At 40.6% G+C, this 21,325-nt stretch overlaps 1 protein-coding gene across 5 annotated transcripts in view; it reads right to left on the bottom strand.

The window, feature by feature from the left end:
* PITPNM3 (PITPNM family member 3) overlaps nucleotides 1-21,325 on the bottom strand; it is a 121,141-nt gene that overhangs the window by 77,645 nt on the left and 22,171 nt on the right. The gene's annotated exons all lie outside the window — the stretch shown is intronic.

The following is a 21,325-nucleotide window of genomic DNA, read 5'->3' as shown; positions in this document are numbered from 1 at the left end:
GTGGCTTTAAAATCCATATGAGAATGATGGGGATTTTCAGTGGTATTTTATGCTTACTACTTCCTGCTGTAATTGGGATGGAGTACTAAGAAGTGTCTTGGCCCATTTGAGCCTCACACCCACTCTTCAGTGCAGTTACACAAACAGAAAAGTGTTCAAATTAGCAGCAATGCAGAAGGAACCCAGGAACCCTCAAGCCCTCTTTAAGGCCTAGCAGTGGTGAGTGTCTGGCTGACAGGTGAAACTTGTTATCCACAGATAAAACGTGGTGATAATGGTGTTCTTCTGTAGCTTTTTTTTCCCCTCCTTTGTTCTTGAACTAAGTTCAGGGTTGGCATTGCAAGACAAAGCAGCAGCATAGCAGATGGCCTTTTAACATTTTTAGATGCATGCAGCATGCATTGTATCAGTGAAAAACAACTGAAATAGGTGTCCCTCCAGGGCTGTGTGTGTTTCCTCTGGTTAAAGGGGGGTGGGGGGGAAAGGTGGTGTTTGCCTGTCTGTTTTGGAAGTCTGATACAAGGGCCAAATGGGAATGTGCAGGCTTCTTTAAGCATGAAAGGGTTAAGGCCCTGAAACCAAGGAAGATGTTGTGAGTACCTTAGGTACTTGGTTCAACAAAGAGGCTCTGGATGGTTGTAAAAAAGGGGGGGAACCAGGATAATCTCATGGTAGACAACTCAGTCTTGAGAACCTGTACACAGGACCACAGAGATAAGAAAGTTTTAAGGGAATGGCAACAATAGCCTCGAAGGATATGGTCTACTGATCCCACAACTGAGTTTGCACAGAAGTAAAGGTCAATCGCATGCGTAGTGAAGAAGACTACAAGCCTTCATCTGAAGACCCCAACGGCCACCCAGAGACCACCGGGGAAGATGACTGCGCAGGTGGACCAGACATTTGCATATATCAGTGAGTTCCAGGAAAACTCATGTATATTTAAATGAGTTCTCTGAAATCTTATGAATATGTATAACTTTGTGGTATATAGTCTCTAAAAGTTTCCCAGATTGTCGGAGCATTTATGTTGCAGCTACGCCCAGCGCTACCATGAAGAATAGCTTACTTAATTAACAGTCTGCTGTTACTGAGTTTTATTATATTGGCCTCCTTACCCAGCCGCAACTAGCTTCCCCGCTTTGTGAGGCTAGAAAGCAAGGGCATTTGGATGTTGCCAATCTTTGTATCAAGCAGCTTTTCAAATCTGAGAAAAAATGAAAGTTAAACAGTCAAATTTCATACTTTGACCATTTCATGAAGATGTATTCAGCTGAAACTTTCACCTTCTGGGATCAAACTGAGGTATGTTGCAGTTAAATGATAGGGCATTTTACCTGCATTATCACTAGTTAGCAACATGTGGAGATATAGCTGTACATTTAAAACTGCTTATTGTTTGTATTATAGTGGAACCTATGGATTTCAAAGAGGTTGGGAAATACATTCAGTTTGCAAAGGAGAAGCTTGAAGTGGAAGACCCAAATACTCTCAAGTTTTACATATAGTTTCACTTAAGAAAGCCGACATTTAATCTACAAGTGACCATGTTCTCCAGTGACAAAGTGCAAGATGAATGTATGGAGGGGCAAAAACCTTACAGGTTTTAGTGGGATCTCTGTTTTAGTGGGTTCTCTGTAGAAGAATCAGCATTCTCTTTCCTATTTTGAAGATGCAGCTGTCCATAAGTAGTAAGAGACTTGAACTTTCACGGGTATTTTGGTTAGATTTGTAATCTGCTAGAAGATTTGTATGTAGACAGCAAGTCTAACAGTCATATTTGCAAGTGTGAAACTCTTGTTCTCTTTCAGCAAAGAGTAACCTTTTCAGAAACAAACATTTAAATCTCCTGTAGGTTAAAATGCGTTTAAAGCACACTCTTCAGCGTTGCTCCTGCACAACTGTTCAGGTGTGTGAACAGTTTTGGAAGGTATTTGGGAGGGAATGGTGAAGCCTAAAAATTCCAACTCTTTTTCATCAATTTGAGTTTACTCTTAATCCCAGGACTGTTAAAAGAGCAACAAAACAGTTCCTTCTAGTTCAGAAACAGCAGATACAGACCTGAATGAGGACCAGGAAAACTTGAGGAAGGAGTATTACAGGACTATGTCTGTCCTGACTGTTAGGAGATCTATACCAATTCAGTGGCTGTCAAATCAGACTCCAACACACACAATACTTAACATTCTCCACAAGGCTATCAACATGAAAAGACCAGAGAAAAACCTGTGAGATGTAACACATTCAGCACACTTCGCCAGCACATGTGGGAAGAGTAACACTTGAGCACAGCCTCAGTGGCCTCCATTTTCTGCCCTCCGCTTCCGTCTTCTGCAGCAGTTATAAGGGCAAGGCTAGAAGGGCAAGCAGAGACTGATACATTTCCTTTTGCTTTTTTATTAAACCAGTTTTCATATCAACATGAAAAAAGTCAAAGCAAAAATATTTCTAATTCTAGCACGTTTCCCAGCAGCATAAACTTTTTTTTTAGTTTAGGCATAAGGTGCCTTTGGTTAAAGAAACAAGTCTCAGGCAATCTGTTCAAACCAACACTATGTAAGAGGCTGTCACAGCAAATTATTAAATGGGTTACAGAGGTCTAGTGACAAGACAAAGCTACAAGTCACTTAGCAAGAGAAATTACACAAAACATAGATGCATCCACAAGAAATTAATTCTGCATTAAGAATAAAAATCAAGCTTAAAACTTTGGATTTTACTCAAACCACAATGTACTGTAACTTAGATGGATTTTGAACTGCATTAAGTTAGAAAGCCCGCTAACTTGGATCACTGCTGCTGCCCTGGGGCAATGAACATTTTTGGAGATGAAAACCAGCAGGATAGCTTGAGTATGTCCATGACTACCAACAGGTTGCTATACTTGGAAAAGAACATGTACCTGAAATTCTTTGTTCAAGTATAATTTGTCTTCAAGCACAGCAAGATATATATGGGTTTTCAGACTCAGTATAAAAATATATAACTCCTATGCCTAACTCACCAACATTTTGCAGCAAGAATCTTGAGCTTGTCCCTCTTGAAATTATCGATGATGGTTTTTATCTTCCATCATTTCATCGAAACGTATAAATGGCAAAAACCCACAAACTTTTAATTTTAAAGTAGAATGAATGTTAGTAGGAATAACATTGTTTACAGAGGGAGGAGATTTTTCTCTGCTTACCATGAACATAAAGATCAGTGTTGAAGAGCTCAATAAAGCATAGGTGGTTTGGGTAAAAAAAAGCATTTCAAACAGCAGGAATAAAGGCAAGTACTGCAGAAGGGCCTTCATATTTACTTTTTGTGGTCTTCATGCCACACAGTTTTCTGTGAAATCTGAGCAGCCCTCTAATTTAAGCAAGGGCTGACCCCTTATCCCTGGGCCATTCCACTTTAAAACTCTCCTAACAGGCAAAGGGCTTCCGAGTACACAAATGTGGCCCCGAGTTTTTGTTCCCTTTAAACCTTTAGCATGCCACAGTGTTTCTGAAACACAGCTTGTCTGAGATGAACGCAGCCATGTGCCTCCAAGGAAAAGATTCCCACCCTGCCCTGCCCCTCCACTGCTGAGGTGATGGCAGCAGAATATACACGGAAGGACGCAGAGGCTGCTAGCACATCTAAAAGCAGCTGACACTCACTCAGAAGGCCTGGACTCTCTCTGTGGCTGTCACAGAACCTGGGGTCAGGCAGGGAAAGCCATTCGGTTTTTCTTTGCATCCAATGCCTTGCCAGCAAACACAGGATGACCTGCATCTCTCCTTCCATCCCTTGCCTGCTCAAACTGTGAAAAGCTTCTTACCTTGTTCACAGCTGGAAATTCACATTGGTAGACATTTGATACACACAGAAAATATTTTTAGGGATCATAATTTACCTGAGGAAAATCTGATAGCACCAAGGCAAAAGTCTAATAAGCCTAAAGTTTCCAGCATGGAAGAATAACACAGTTCTGCTATGAACTGAGAACTTTCTCCCTAACTTAATGCTTGTCACATGGAAAGCAAGAAACAAAGGAAAGCTGGACAAAAGAAAGCAGTAAAATAACACTTCTCCCTTCCACTATGGATTTCACCAAATTAAGTAGCTAGCCAGAACCGATGAATCAACAGTCAGAACATGTACATCTCCCCCATCCCAAATGCAGGTGCTTGATTCTCTGTTTACAAGGCTGTCAGCCAGAAATGTCTTCATTTAAGGAACTGGGGTTTGACCCCAGCTGTTTTTCAGAATGCAAAAGCTGCTCACTAATGTTATGTTTTAATTGTGCCCACTGCTGTGCCCTTTGCCTTCTACTTCAGGCTGTCACTGAAGTGCAAATTACACATGGGTAGATGTAGAGTCTGGAATAGCTTCCAAATTCACCCATAAAATAAAATAGTACTCAACTCCAGCTGCACTGTGCAGAAAGTCCTTTTAGCTGCAAGAACGTCAAGCACTGATGAAGTACTCTGCATAAATAACAGAGAATGGGTGAGAGAAACAGGTAAGGAACATCACAGGAAATGTAATGCTGGAGACAGAACAAGGGTATCAAGCTACTTCATTTCTAGGAGGTGAAGGCTGGAGCCTTTCTCCTGGACAGGTCCTCCTCATTCCAGCACAAACTCCTGTGGTTTCTCTGGTGCTATGCTTAATCCACTGATAATGCCAATTACTTTAGCCCACACATATACTTTACCAAAGACACAAGCTCCCTCATCACCCAGAGAGCTTCCGAGTATAGAAATGCCTTCTGCCTCTTCTGCTAGTATCTGTGCTTTTGTGCACATTTATTTTCCTGACATTTAAACACTCATTATTCCTATAAGACTAAATTAGGAGGAGCGTATAGACTCACTCAAGGGTAGAGAGGCTTTGCAGAGAGATGTGGATACACCAGAGAACTGGGCAATCACCAACCACATGACATTTTACAAGGGCAAGTGAGAGATTCTTAACCTGGGATAGGGTAACCCTGGTTATGCATACAAATTAGAATACAAGAGGCTGCAGAGTAGCCCCATGGAAAGAGATCTAGTGGTTTGGGTGATGGCAAATTGAATATGAGTCAACAGTGTGCCCTGGCAGCCAAAAGGGCCAGCCATGTCCTGGGGTGCATCAAGCACAGCATACCTAGCCAGCTGAGGCAGGTAATTTTTCCACTCTACACCACACTGGTGCAGCTCCACCTCGGGTTCTGTGTGCAGTTTTGGGTGCCTCAATGTAAGGACATCAAACTATGAGACTGTATCCAGAGGACAGCAACCAAGATGGTGAAGAGTCTGAAGTGCAAGACATGTGAGGCACTTGGTTTGTTCAGCTTGGAGAAGAGAAGGCTGAGGGGTGACATCATCATAGTCTACACCTTCTTCAAGGTGTGCAATGGAGGGGGAGGTCCTGATCTTCTCTTTCTGGTGACCAGCAACAGGGCATGACAGAATGCAATGAAGCTGCATCAGGGGAAGTTAGGACTGGACATTAAGAAAAGGCTTTTCATTGACAGAGTGGTCAGTCACTGGAACAGGCTCCCCAGGGAAGTGGTCACAGCACCGAGCCTGTCAAGAATTCAAGGAGCACCTGAACAATGCTCTTAGACATGTGACTTAGTTTTAGGTAGTCCTGTGAGAAGCAGGGAGTTAGACTTCATGATCCTTACAGGTCCCTTCCAACTTGGGATACTCTGTGGTTCTGTGAAAGAGTACATGCAAAAAAGTGACATAACACCAAATCCTCCTCTCCTCTCTTTAACTCTTATAGATGCCCAATTATTAGCTTTTTTTTTAATTCTCCTTTTCTTTGTTAATTGTTGATGCTAATCAGATTGACAGAACAGCATGGTCACTGTTATATGGTTTACACGCAGTAGCACCAGAAAACAAGAAACTTCAAAAGTAAGTGCAAGAAACCAATAATAAGATAATCTATACCAGAGAAGGTTTTCTACCTATGCCCTACCAGTAATATACAGACCAGCAAATGTAAGGGTTTATGTCCTCACTAGTGAGTTACGGAATATAAAATCAGTACTATCATCCTCCAGGTAATCCATGTAAACAGGCCCATGTAAACACCACCTTTTCCTTCAAACAATCTGGTGATTCTGAAGCCTGCTGCCAGACTGGAAGGCAGGTTGATAACATCAATTTAGTAACTTCACTTCTGCCTCACAAGGACTCTCTCTTAGAATGGACAACTCATTCCCACCTTCAATCCCATCTTTTTAAGAGTTGATACTAAAACCTATCCACTATTTCTGTTTTTCAGAAACAAAAAAAACAGCAAAAGGCTTGTATCAGAATTCTCTTCTTCCAACTTAAATCTATTGCAGCAAGCACAGATAGCAGCTTATGAATAGATAAAGTAACGGCATTCTTCTTGCACTCGCTTCAAAATTGAGTTATACTTTTCCTTCAAGACTCATTATTAAGAGATTAAATGTTCCGGTGGCTGGGTTCTGATGATGCAAACATGTAATTGACCAGTTAGGCTAGAACATCACCTTGGTGCTGTACGAACACATCAAAGCCAACATTCTGCTTTGCTGTCTTTATCAAAACACCAGCAAGGGAGTCAGGACTAGCACACCGCTGAGAAAGCCACCACATTTGCTTCAGTGAGGTCAGTGATGGAGACCAGTATGAAAATATGGGACTGTGATTCTTTCTTATTTCCTTAACATAATTAAACATAAACTAAAAGCCCACTTTACAATACTCAGCTCGAAGCATAAAGAACAGAAAAACTGAAATCTCAACCATCTCAAACAGGAATTTCCCATAAAATAATAATCTTTTCCATCCACTCTTCCAAAAATTCATGAACATCAGGAGTTCTGACTACCTCTGCAAGAGGTACAGGGGAGCAGCAGCTACCAAACCAAATGATCTTTAGAGGGGCCTACAGAGCGAGAGCTTGACTATCACAACAGTTTGGGTAGTGAGGAAGGGGATACACCATGCACTTCCTAGCACAAAGTCCATTTCCTGAGGGAAGAGTCAGCTTCACACACTTGCTGTAGGACCTGTTACCTCTAAGTAATGACAAAGGGAGACATAGCAGCTGGACCAGTTGCTCAGATGACAAAGTGTCCATTCAGAGACCCCAAGAGCTGACATCAAATGCCAAATATAGGCAGAAAGAATATGATCTGGGATCATTTCCCTATGGATTAATTAAACTGTTTCTTCCCCTAACTTCTTCATTAAAATACTGTACTTTCAGGTTGTAAAACCTACATAACCTGTTTTGCATATGAAGCAGTACTGACCAAGCCAAATGAAATATCCCAAGGCCTTAACCATAGCTGGATTTCCTTGAAACACTCCAGCACAATCAATAACCAGCAGTAAGATACTGACTTAACATGTTTAAATATGAATTGGACTCTCTAAAAAGTACATTTAATTGTAGATCAGACTACTGGAATAGAACCAAATTTTCCCCTAGTTCACCCACTGGTAAAGTTTATAGCTCTGGGTAAGATGATTTCCTCTGTTCTGATTTCTTCAGCCTGTCTCCAACCATCTAGTTAGAATGAAAGGTGACAAAGATAAGGCTGCAAAAGACATCCCTTGTGCCTTTGCAAAGGGTTTAGTACAATAAGGCTTTTTTATTGGCCAAAGCCTATATGTGATCATCATAAGACACTACACATAAACAATGTTATCTTTGGTTGCTTAACACACCAAGGAGACTTACTGTAGAAATTAAGGAGTCCATTTCCACTTTTCTTCTGGAAATTTATCTGAACAAAACTTGATCTGAAGAGCATTTTTGCAAGCTAACTACAAAGTAATCAAAAGCTGGAAAAACTTGTGTCAAACTCTCTTGGTACAGTGGGCAATCACTGTTTATAGTCTCCCGCAAAATGTATTTTGAAGTCTGTTCTATGACCTAGCTTGAAAATGGACTACTTTCAGCAAATTCTAAGTGCATTTTTTGTTCTTTTTAGTCCATGATCCATGCCTCAGCAACTCCATAATGCAGTCATCACACTGACCTTCAAAGCATTCTGGAACAATGGATGTTGACAATCCAAAAGACTATTCCATCATGCACAGTAAGCAATCGTACTCCCAAAGACAGAACCCAATAATATTTTTTCAATCAAAGAAACTACTTAATCTAAAAAATGTCTGAATGATCGTCATTTTAATTCTCTTTTTAGACAAACTTTGCAGTGTGAGGTGGTGCTCAAAGTTACAATTCCAGCTTCACGAGGAATTTGGAAACATTGCTGAAACCCTTAAGAGAGCTGTTTTAAGCACATGGTAAGACACCATTGAAAAGCACAAAGGCAGTGTGGAGGAAAATCAGCAGAGACTATTTTTCCTCTTCTAATTCTAACTCTTCCAATCAAGAAAGCTTAAGTTTTCAATGCAGCTTAAAAAATGTAGGTATCCAATTCTCACTGAACACCCCCACCCAGTGGGAAAAGAGCACCATCACTCATTCTCTTTATGCCTAGATGTCTCCAATACATATTTAATTTTGATCCACGTAACCAGTTTAATCACATATTAAATTATTATCTCTCACTCACTTAAAAGTCTTTTATTAGATGATTAACAACTCAGTACCAGATGTCATTCATTATCTCTATGTATAGCAGTCACTTTTTTTCAAGTAACAATTATAAAAAGGATAGCTACTGTCACTATAAGCATTTCAGACTACCTAGACTGCTCCTGACATTAAAAAATTAAGTAGTAATTAATGAAAGCTATATTATGTACTAAATCAATATACTTTATACACTGTACTCAAAACCTAGGAGATATCATGACATTTCTCCCAAATATGTTCTAAACATAATATGTAAGATATTATACATACACACTTACCCTCTTCTTTACTGTCTTTGGAAATCATTCTGCCATAGCAGAACTAAGACAATGGACAGCATTAGAAATGGAAAAATTATTGCACAAACATTCTGATTTTAAAGTAGTTTATCTCAAAAAAGAGGAATTAAGAAAATGGGAGGCAGTAGATTGTGACAAGGAATATTTGGGACTCTCCCCATTCCAAAATCTAATGCCTTATATACAAAGTGTTCCTGCAAAAGTTTGCCATCACACTAGCCACACAGGTAAACAGCATTGACTAACACATGGATACAGCATGCTAGGTCCAGAACTGTTACTGGCAAAAAATGAGGCCCATTTCAGCTGGGCCTAAGCAACTCCTGCTATGTCCTATTCTAGGCAAGTGCAGAGTGAGCACAGTTTGGGGAAGGAATACTGCATAAGCCCTCAAATCACTTCTTTTGGGAAGGAATACTGCATAAGCCCTCAAATCACTTCTGCTTGACAGAAATGTAGAGAATATTCTCAAACATGAAGAAAAGGGGCTTGATGGGGTCATGGGATGCTTCTCAAAAGTGACTAAGACTTTTATCTTTCTTTTTTCAAAATCTTTCCAGTTTGGGGGTTCTTAATTTATGTAACTTTCTGCATTGTTGATTTTCACAGCCTGAGTATTCTGAAAAAAATAACCTTAAAAAAAAAAACAACCTTCAAACTAGACACCTCAAATATTATAATACTTAAGCAGTCAATGTTGACTTTGTTTTCAATTTGATTGGGGTTTTTCACCCAAAAAGAAACTAGACTAATTTCAGTGAACTATGAGGTCCCTTTAAGCATGCATGAACTCCAGAAAGAGGGTATCTTTCCCCACATTTCTGAAGTGTTGTGTGAATCTGGTGTAGTGATGTGAATAAGCTGTAAATAATATGGTCAAGTTTGTATTCATAAACCAATATTCATTTTAATGCATAAATAAGCTTGTAATTGTATAGTGACAAAGGGGTTAAAATGTCCGAAAGATCATATAGACTGTTCTGGCAAGAAAGTTGCAGATCTCTGCAAGGGGAGCTGTCCTCCTTATCTGCAAAGCAAGTTGTCCTACCAAGGAGATAACGGGACAGCTGGCTGTCCTTGAGTAAAATTACGAGGGGTATTGTAAAAAACCCTGGGAAAGATTTCTACAAGTCTGCCAACTCATCACTTTTGAGATCTAAGGTGAAAAGTACACCATGAGGAAGACCTACGGCCTTCCTCCCATAGACCACTGCCCACATTCTAAAGACCCCGGCCCACAATTTTTGGAAGAATCTGCGCAAGCGTGAAAGACTGATAAGCTAATTAGCATACGAAGCAAGGGTAGGTGGGTTCAGGTAATGAATATGTATAGGCATTAATGGAATATTCATTGTTTCATTATATAAATATAAGTTAATCTGCCCCTCCGGGTGTGTACGATTGGTGGAAGGATCCCCCGTACACCCGGCGCCGACAATAAAGAATATTTAGTCACTAAAATCTGGTTTTGGACCTGTGAATCAGTAGTAATAATTTACTTCTCATACAGTAGTATCATCATCTGCACTAAACATACCACATGTTATGAGAAGTTAACGACACTATGGATAAACTCACAGCATTTTGCACTGATCAACAATAAGAGTATTTTAAATACATTTTGGAAGCATCAAAATACTGATGATACAGTTGATGAAACTGGTATTGTCATGATATGACAATGTTTGCCATGGAACAACCCATTCCAACATCAAACCTGTCATCTGACAAAAGACACTGCACTAGCTTTAAATTACACAGCTAAGCATCTGTAACCAAGAACAGACACTTTTTATCTGTTTTATGGAACAGCTAAAAAAGATTTATGAACAAGGGGGTTTAGAAGATTGTTACATACAGTTTGCAGACAAATATCTGGAAACTTTAATCCCTATATTTGTCTCTTGCAAAAAGTCCTGTAAGCAGAGAAGGAAATGGAAGACAGAGTCAATAGATATATTACCAACACCAGAGACCAAGAGCTAATCTAATGCAACATATGCAGGCGTAGCTCTAGCAACATCAAGCACCTGAGTCTTCCAAATGGATGGTAAACCATGTATCGTCAGCAATTAATGTACCATGTGGAAAATAACATGCTTACAGGAGTCCCTTCCACTCATGTTTAAACTTGGAGCAGAGGGGAAATGATGCCCACTAAAACTGAGGCAGGAAAAGATAGGTATCTTGACATTAAGACGTTCACAAGCCATCATTGTAATACAGCCTTTCTTAAAATTCATGTACTTCTGTGAATGAGTGTTGGCATCCTCGCACCTTGGGAGGCTTTTTCCTAAACACAATAAAAGCACAAACAACTGATGAGTGTTTAGACCTCCCAAACTTCTGTTTTAGCTCATTGCCAGCATTTCCAAATAACATCCAAGTTGCTCAGCTGAGCATTTTAAAATTAAATAAATGAGACTAGTGGATCTATTTTCAGGAGAGGAAGGTGCAGCAAATTAAGAGCAGCTCTTAATTAGGAGAGCACTGTCATAGCCTCTTCACGAGTAAGAATTTTGAGAAAACACACGAAATACATACCATGTCTCTATTGCCTTCAGCTTTATATGATCATCATAACACTGAAGACAGTGCCATAAGGCTCATTTTAAGAAGGCAAAACTAATGACAAAAGTTTTTCTACAGACTAAATAAACTCAGCTGGAGAAAATGAGGTAGCTGTATTCCACACCACCTCCTCAGTCTTCAGCAAAGCTGTCAGCAGGTTTTTGATTGTAACATCTGCTACAGTTACACACTTAGGAACCAAGGGGGGGGGGGGGGGGGCGGGGGGGAGAAATGCCCTCACATTCTGGATCAGAAGCCTAATGCACAGGTGAAGAAATTATGAAGAAGGTATGTTTCTGATAGGTCAGATTCTCATCTGCTGGACTAGTTTAAATCCAGAAAAACTGCTGAAGTCAGAGTTCATTTGAATTTAAAGTAGCTCAGAAAGTGGCTAAAGGATCCCCTGTGAACAGAAAGGCTACCACTTGCACCTTATGACAAACAAGATATTAATTGATAACTTTGTTTCTTCTAAGGGAGCCCACAAAAAAGCCTAAAATCACCTTCCAGGTACTTTAAAAATAATAACCATCATCCACAGCTTCCTCTCAAATGCCACTCTAACTTCAAGCTACCTGCCAGCAAAGATTTCTCATAGTTTATAGCTGGAAAAATGAAAACTTAGAAATAACATGAACAGTTTTATATGACTCAGAAAATCAGTGCCCTAAAATAGACTGTATATACCCACAGTCTATTTTTTACCCACTACCACATACTCTGTCCTATGAAGAGTCCAATGCCACATGTGGGACCAGTCTAAGTCAGACAATCACACCTTTCTGTCACACAGCGTGATCCAGCATGATCAGTTTTGCCATGTTGATGCAAGAAAATATAGTGAAAAACCTAAAACTCTGCTGCAGGCAGGAGCTGCATAGATAACAGAAACATCAACCTGCAAGCAAGAGCCTCACTGTCTGCGAAAGAAGGTCTGGAGCTCGGCCCACTCAGCACTTCAAGAAGGGACAGTTAGTACAGATGTAGATGAGCTCAACATGAACATAAATAAGGAGCCTTCTGACAAGGACCTGCTAACTGATAATAGAAAACAAACTACTGAAGTGATAAGACTCAAGGATACTAGGGTAAAATAATTACGGTAGTGGGAGATCAGGACCTCCTACTCAAATGGCCCCCTGAAGAGAGTGGATCCCTTGCTCGGGGAGTGTGTGTAGTGAATTTAAAATGAACTGCACCTTTAAATTGAAGCGAGAAAACAACTTGCCAATAATTAGTTAGTAGGTGTAGACTCTAGGCAGAACTAGCCAACTTCACTGTATAAATACGTATTGTGACTAACATTAAGAGTGCCAGTTAGGAGGTGCGATCCCCCTTGCACCCGGCACCGCAATAAACACACCTGCTTTATAACTCTCCTCAAGTTGTAGAGTTCGGTTCTGCACGTCAATGTCTTCTCCACATTACTCCTGAGGCAGATCTTCAAAGTCTTTCGACTCCTGGAAAGGACATCTTGCTAACTTTGGGAGGCAGTATGAGGAAAGCCTTAGCTGAATGAGAACTTGCCCCAGAGTTTAAATGCTGTAGGGAACATTTCTGTCAGTCTACAGGCATGGATAAAAGTCTCACAATAAATATATAGGTGGAAGCTTAGATACACTGGCTTTGTTTCGACTTCCAGACACATGGATTGCTTCCTGTGCCCTGCTCTGCCAGCTGCTCCAGCCAGTAGCCTCTGTGCTGAAATTAGAAGTGCAACTTGTCAACAGCACCTAACTGCCCAGAGAGGACAGGGAATAAGGACAACCATTTTTTTAGCACAAAATCAAGATACCAAGAAAAAAAAAATAATCAAGGTAACAGCACCACAACAAGAAGAAAAAAAACTTTAATTTTTCTTCATACTAGTGCCTGGAGTCTAGGTTATAAAAAAGCAGCACTGGAACTGTTCATTTAGGAGCATGAATACAACCTAGCTTGTAGTACATGAACTCCATGAGAAGAGTTGCACAGCTACTGTTAAGTGCTTATTGCCTGTTTAGGAAGCAGTACACTGACCAAGGAAGGGGAGCGGCATGCAATTTGCCGAATGCAGTATTCCCTGCTTCTGCACCACCACATGAAACCAAAACTAACTGAAATGCTTACCAACAATGCTCTAACACTCCCCACCACACACAAGACCCAAAACACACAACAGTTTGTTCTTAATCCATGTGCATCCTTCTACACTTCTACATTTACTCACAGACTTCAAGAAAAAATAGTAACTTCCACAATTAGCTGCTTTGAATATGCCACCAGACTTGAGACTACCTTTGGCCAGTTTCCTGTTCTCATTTTGCTCTTAGATCTCCTGTTGCTAAAGACAAATTACGCTTCTCTCTGACTACATCTAGCTGCTGTTTACATCACCAGGGATCTAGAGTGGTAAATGTGCCATATTTTAGTGGCCTGACTAGCAAAGACAGTGTCACTGCAATGACAGTACATGCTGCTGAGATCTCTCCTCATTATCAACTTTTGCTTCATGCTGTAAAGTGTCAGCGATCTGGGAGTATCAGCTAAAAGGGAGGTTAGAGGGGTTTATTAGTATTTATTCACATATTGGAAGATATACATTTGAATACACGACTCTTTCCTCAGCATTGCTCTTCTTCAGCCTGATTTTCTAGAAAAGCCATAGTCCCAGAACTGTGATCAAATTACAACAATTTCATATTATGGGCCCTATTCAAGAGCAGCACCGTATACAAAAGCCTATAAGCTCTTCCTTCTCAAGGAAGCACAAAACCTCCCGTTCCTATCAACAGCCTGTAAGCACTTCCAAGTCTTTTCATTGTCCACCTGACAGCAGCTGGCAGATGATCACCATTCTTGACAGCCTGTGGCTGCACACAGGCTTACAGCCCCTTAAGAAGCCCAAAGTACTCTACATGCAACCCAGTGCAACATTTACCCGAGTTGTAAATGCACACCAGGAAAAACTACTTACATACTACACAGCACACAACTCTCCTGCACAAAGACCAAAAAAAAGAAAACCAAAGCAACCCATATTGAACAGCCTTCCATTTTATGCTTCATTGTTGTGCTGTGCAGCAACCATCCACCTGCCCTTTGGTGTGAATTCAGCAATTTTCAATAACCGAAGCTCTCTTCCCACCTTCCAGCCAAGAGGCAAAGCAGCATTAACCGCAGGTTTTCAGACCATGAAGCATGTAGCATTGGGTAAAGCAGAGCCATTTACCTTAGCAGGACTCAATGCATATGGGGCAGCAATATCACAGTAGCAAAGTGTCAAGAAAAAAGATGAAAGAGCTTAAAAGAGTGGTAAATAAGTTGTTGTGTCCTGATGATTCCTTTCAGCTGTTGTTTCTGCCTGGAATTTTATACTGTCCACAATTATCTTACCATTAATACTTCCAGACATGTTATTTCATGAAGTCTAGCCCTAAGCAGCTCCATGAAAAGAAGACAGACTAGCATTTCCTCAGCAAAAACCCTGGAGATTGATTTTTCATCCTGCCTACTCCTCGCTGCCAGTATTTGTGATACCCTGTGTGATGTAGAACACATTTCCATTATCCCCTGAAGGTGTTTTCTACTGCACAGTAACATCTCCCACTTAGTGTCTCCTCCAGTCTAGAGCTTTGATCCAGGCAATACAGATTCTGCTTCAACATGTAAATGGCAGACAATGCATCAAAAAGAAAAGGAAAAAAAAAAAAAGGAAAAAAAGAATGTCTACCGATCTGAAAGCATTGATACCAAAATGACTTGTGTGATGACAGACTTGAGCAAAATGACCCAGCCATAAGCAAATTCCCTGGCAATGTGGGCAGTAAGACCTAACACCTGAGAATCTCAGCTCCTACACCTGGTATCTTAATCCAAAGGCAGCCATTTCTACTTCTTTTTTTATTCCCTTCATTTAGCAAAGTCACAGTTCAGCCAGCGAGACCAAATATCCTGACTCTCCAACAGAATGGAAACGAGCTCCTGCACTCGTGCTTTGAGGGCTGTAAAGATTCACATTTGCAAACTAGATGCAATCTGATGCTTGAGGAAATGGCAGCAAGACACAGCAGTGTAAAGTCAAAATGGGGTAAGCAGGAATCCCTATTTAGGGATTTAGGGCTATACAACAGAAAGAACTTAAGAAAACTCATTAGACTGTACTGGGCTTCTCTGGCAGTCCTGTATCTTCTACGCACACATTTATTCCTGCATGTCATAGCTTTTAAAAATACAAGCAAAACTGAAATCAGTCTTTTACATGCAGATATATTTGTTGGGGAAGAGACTTGATGCTACCAGTGATGCAGCTTTTCCAGTTTCTACACGTTTTACACTCCAAAGAGATTAGAATTCCAGATGCTCTTGCACTTCCTTGTTTTAAATGGTTCTGAGTGAAAATGTCCATGTTACTCATTTCAAACACAAAAATCCAAGGTCTGAGCCTTCTGTCAATTGCACTAATTTGTTTCCCTTGGTTCTCAATTTCTACCAGCATAAAGTAGGAAGGAGGAAGGGGCAGTCTGTTTGACAACAGTATATAGGATTAGCTTTTGTCAGGTTTTTTTCTTTCCTTTTCGATCAGTTAAATAGCAGACTGAACTGGTGTACATCCACTCATTTCCCGAGAGCTCTCCTGACACACAACTATCAGCCCTGCCTGCATCTCTTCCTACAATTCTTTAAGAAATTTCTCTGTGAATATGTGTCCTGGTTTCAGCTGGGATAGAGTTAATTTTCTTCTTAGTAGCTGGTGCAGTGCTATGTTTTGGACCTGGTGTGATAACAGTGTTGATAGCACACTGATGTTTTTAGGCCTTGCTGGGTAATGTTTATATTAAATCAAGAACTTTTCATTTTCTTGCGCCCTACCAGCAAGAGGGCTGGAGGGGCACAGGAAACTGGGAGGGGACACAGCCAGGACAGATGGCCTAAGCTAGCCAAAGAGGTATTCCATACCTTATTACGTCATGCTGAGTGTATAACTGGTGGAAGAAGGAGGAAAGGGGGGACATCCAGCATTATGGTGTTTGTCTTCCTGAGTAACCGTTACATGTGATGGAGCCCTGCTCTCCTGGGGATGGCCAAACACCTGCCTGCCCATGGGAAGTAGTGAATTAATTCCTTGCTTTGCTTTGCTTGCGTGTGTGGCTTTTGCTTTACCTACCGAATTATTCTTATCTCAACCCCCGAATTTTACATTCCTTTCCGATTCTCCTCCCCATCCCTCTGGGTGAGGGGGAGTGAGCAAGCGGCTGTGTGGTACCTGGTTCCCAGCTGGGGTTAAAACACAACAACATGTATTTGACAAATAGAAGGTGCAACTCAAACACTCATTTAAGACATCGCATTTTTATTTCTCCAGTTTTCTTCTGGAAATCTGTACCAGAAATTATTTCTTCTCAAAATCAATCCACACAGGCTGCTTTTCATAAGCTGCTCACCTAGATAGCCTGCAGCACCTTTTTATAACCATGCCCTAACCCACATATCAGCCCCAGAATTCCAGGATACATTTTGCACAGAGAACCACACACTACTGTTACAGCTATGGCCTTGTTTCAGCATCACTGTGACTAGAATTCCTCTCTCCTTATTGCTCAGAAAAATTATACACATTTCTTGAACACTGCAGAATATACTTTTTCCAAACAGCACTACAATCTGTCATGCTTCAAGGGTCAAATATTCAACAACAGTTCTCAGACGAGTTGCAGTAGCTACCCACAACCAGGTTAAATTAGCCGAAGTTTCATGAGTCAGAATACAAGTATTACAACATCTAAAATTATGCTTATAAGGAATCAGTGCAAGTGGTTACTTATTGACTGTGACTCTGAAGTGAAACCCTCTGAGTGAGGCTTACAGTAGTTGCACATGTGAATGTTTGCAAATTTGGGCCTAGCCTATCAAGTAACAGCATTCCACCTCAAACCTCTTTTGCTGTCCTCAGTCCTGGGGACTAGGCAGTAGGAGAGATGCAGCAAGTCAAACTAAAGCACAGTGGTCATTCTCTTATTTAACATTGTGCTTTCTCCCAACAGTGACAACTTTTCACAGCACCAAACAGATTCACTTCACCTGAGTGTCTGCAATGCAGGACAGCATCTTCAACACTGATTTTCACACGTGTCACAGGGTACTGCCGCTATTACATACACCTCAGCTATTCAGCAGAGGCATGTAATTCTGCTGTAGCTAAAGCCCCTTCCCAAAAGGGCAGACTTCCTCCTGACCAGCAAAGCCAAACCATGCTTGGAGCCCCAGTCAACAAGAAAGTATAAAGCTTTTCTGTACTGCTGAATTAATTTATTGTTTACTAGTTCTCTCAGTGCAAGACTTCCATAGACTGAGATAGATTTCAGTGGCATGGATTTTCATGAGACAGGACACAAATACTTTGAGATTTTGGTTTTGCCTCAAAAGCACATGACAACGAGCTGCCATTTTTATGGTTAAAAAAAGCAAATGTGTATCTACACACATAGGCCACACACAGCCTTTCTCCCAAAAACTCAGTTACACATCCACATCAGCTTAGTACCCATGTCAATTTACAGCACTCACAATCTGATGTTAAATTCCCATAATGTGGCATCCATCTGGGGAAAGAAAAAAAATAAAATAAAATCTAGGTGCAAGGATTATCCAAGTACCACCTGCAATGTCTGTGAGCCTACCCACCGGCAATAAACATTACATGAGACAAATCAGCTTACAACATTCACATTTCTTTCCTCTCTCTGTGCAGACAGCTGGAACATCCCTGTGCTAAAAGTCTTTTTCAGATGACATAGCCATTTGGTTCAGAACAAGTAGAAAATAATTAGTGTTCAGCAACGTATTTACTGAAACACACACTCATGTGCATGCATACACTCAGAGTTCAGAGCTCTTCACTCAGAGCTCCCAAATCCCTCTTCAAATAGAGATGGGTTGCTAAATCCCAGCTCGGAAGTACAGATCTGAGCTGATTTTGGGCTGGGCCTGAGCTGGCATTGTGACATCAGGCAACAAGAATTGGGCTTTGTGCCTCAGCCCACCTATACGTTTTTTAAAAAAACCTCTCATTTATTTACCTTTCTGGGTCACTTATTCCTTTACCCTTCTGTGGATTGCTTCTTGATTCTCAGATACAGAACTCTGTACATCAGCCAAGCAGCTATTATCATAAGCCTAGCTGTACAGGAACAGGAGAAAAAAACCTGATATTTGATGCGCATCTCATGTCTCAGACTTTGAAAAGGCTCGGAACTGAATATATATCTTTACTAACACAGGCAAAGAATCAGGGAATTTTGTCTCCTGAAGTGTAGTTATGAGTGGGTTTTAAAAAGAAAACAAAAAAACCCACCATCACCCCCCCACACAACATACACACACACCCCCAAAAAAAAACCCAAACAAAAATACTCCAACCAACCAATAAACCTGCTATAGGACATCCTTTCAAATTAAGTCAGAAAGAACATCAGCATCTCTTTTTCTGCACAACGGCTGTAGCATATTTGTACAGCCAGGAACTCATTTCTAGCTGTGGTTAATCAAGAGGATACAAGCATGTTTCTGAAAGAACATGAAATCCACAGTCAATTTCACAGATCTAGAGATAGTAGATTCTATTAAATCATTCATGAGACTTCCTGAATAAAACACATTAAATAGTTTCATCCTGTTATACTTGATCAACCAAACACAAATCATTTTACTTTCACAAAAATCACTGTTCCAACACCCATCTCCATTCAGAACTGTCTAATTTCAATGGACAGTTGTAATGTTCTAGGCAATGCCAGAATTTTGCACCAAGTGTTCAAACTCTGTTCTACTTTGAAAACTTTTCTTCCCTTGTTTGACTGAGGCTGTTGCCTGGGGGAAAGGGGGGGCAGGGTAAGGGGGGGGGGGAGCGGGGCGCAGATATAAAAACAATCTCTCATGTAAGCAGCTTGGTTTTCAAGTTTAAAGTTGTCATAGATTTTATAGCTACAGTACGCAATTTACAAAAATGAAAATGGAAAATAAGTGGTTCACCATCAGAAAAAGTCACCATCATTGTCGGAGCAACTGCCACATAAACTGAAGCTGAGGTATCCCGGATCCAAACCTCTACTCTGAATAATACACAGTAATAATCTGATTAAGATTAATTATGCCTCAGAAAAAACAGCTTGTTTGGGAAAATAATACTGCAATTTCAGCATCACAGAAAAAAATCAGTGAGTTATCAGTGAAGCTGCTTCAGAGCTTCCAAATCATTCAGAACACAGAGCTGATACCCCCGACAAAAGCTGTTTCTTTTTCACTGCCTGCCTCCTACCCTCTACATATTTAAAAACAACTATAAAGCTCCTGCCATAACAACTCCATCATGCTGAATTTCAACTCAAGCTTATGCCAGCATGAAAACACAAGAGTTGGTCACCAACCGTTCCCGCAACAATTCCACCCACAAAGAAAATTAAAACACGCAGAAATATGAAGTTCACTGCAAGACAGCAGACATTTAATGCCAAATACTGCCTTAAAAGCACCAACTGCCATGTGCAATACCACCACGCATCTCCTGACATCAAATTAACACACAGCAATAAGACCAAAGCCAATGCAGTCCTATAAAAGAAAATTAATTTGCTTAGAAACAGGCCTCATTCAAGAACAACAGAATGTTGGGAAGGAAGTGGATTTTATCTCTGAACCATAAACATCAACAGAGGGAGAAATGGAGTAACAATCTTAGCCATGCAAATGTTTTTGCACTTAGACATCAGCAGAATGTCTGCTGAGCATGCTGTTAATGAAGCAACTGAACTAAAAATAAAAAGCACATCAAAACCCAAGCCAAGGTTCCCACTTTGGACTGGGTTTACTTTAAACTAGAAAAGTCTCAACAAATATTTGGGAGGGGAATCCCTCTCCTTTTCATAGAATCATAGAATTGTTTGTGTTGTAAGAGACATTTAAAGATCATCTAGTCCAACCCCTCCTCCATAGGCAGGGACATCTTTCACTAGATCAGGTCACTCTAAGCCATAGGGATTGCTCTGTACTTCATGAATCCTGTTTTGCTACAGAACCAGGTGACTTCCAACAAGTTTATTCCATCACTCTTCACTCCTGACTTCCAGGTAACATGAGGACATAAGGACAGCTCAGCCTGGCCTCAGTAGCCTACACTATGAAAGATGCTACAGTTGGATTTCACAGTAGCAGAATTAATCTACTTTTTAAAATTGTATTAATTATTCATTATATATAATATTTTATATATTTTATATAACTTTATAGCAAAATAAATAATAGTTATTAATTACTACTAATTAATCTAAAAGTAGTAGCAGAATTAATCCTCTCTTGCTGGTTATTCTCTTCAGAAAAGCAAATGAAACATGTCAGAAAAGCATGAGGTTTGGCTGCTGCAAACAAAACCAAAAACTGAGCCCATGTCTCCTGCTGTGGGTGGAAGGTTGTGTGTTCATACAACCTAAAAACTTCACTCCTACTTCTGAACGAAACTTGACATGTTAAAGAGCATGCCAAGATTCAGGGTCTCATTAGATGTTGCAGGGAGCATTGCATTTTGGATTCATCTGATTAAACCCACAAAAATTCTGATATTGCTGCTTCTGGAACAAGCAGAGGTCCCAGTCACTCCAAGGAAAGTTTTGCCAGAGCAGAAAACCTAGGCCATCGGTTTTAAAAGCTGGTCATCGGGAACACAGAACTCATGGCCCTCATCAGGAACTGTAAAAAAAGACCACTCCAACTGTAACATCATATACTACCTGACCTGTAAACAAGTTGCGCCCATGAGACCCCATGAAGCTCTGTACTGCTGTAGTCATGCTGATGCCAGATCCAGCTCATGGCAGCTCGCTCACCTACCCCAGGACCTCACTCATCTCCTGCAAACATAGGCTCATTCA

This window comes from Falco punctatus, assembly GCF_963210335.1.
Source record: "Falco punctatus genome assembly, chromosome: 1".
In the NCBI taxonomy this organism is placed as follows: Eukaryota; Metazoa; Chordata; class Aves; order Falconiformes; family Falconidae; genus Falco; species Falco punctatus.
The sequence above is the reverse complement of the archived record's forward strand: the minus strand, read 5'-3'. Positions and strand labels throughout refer to the sequence as shown.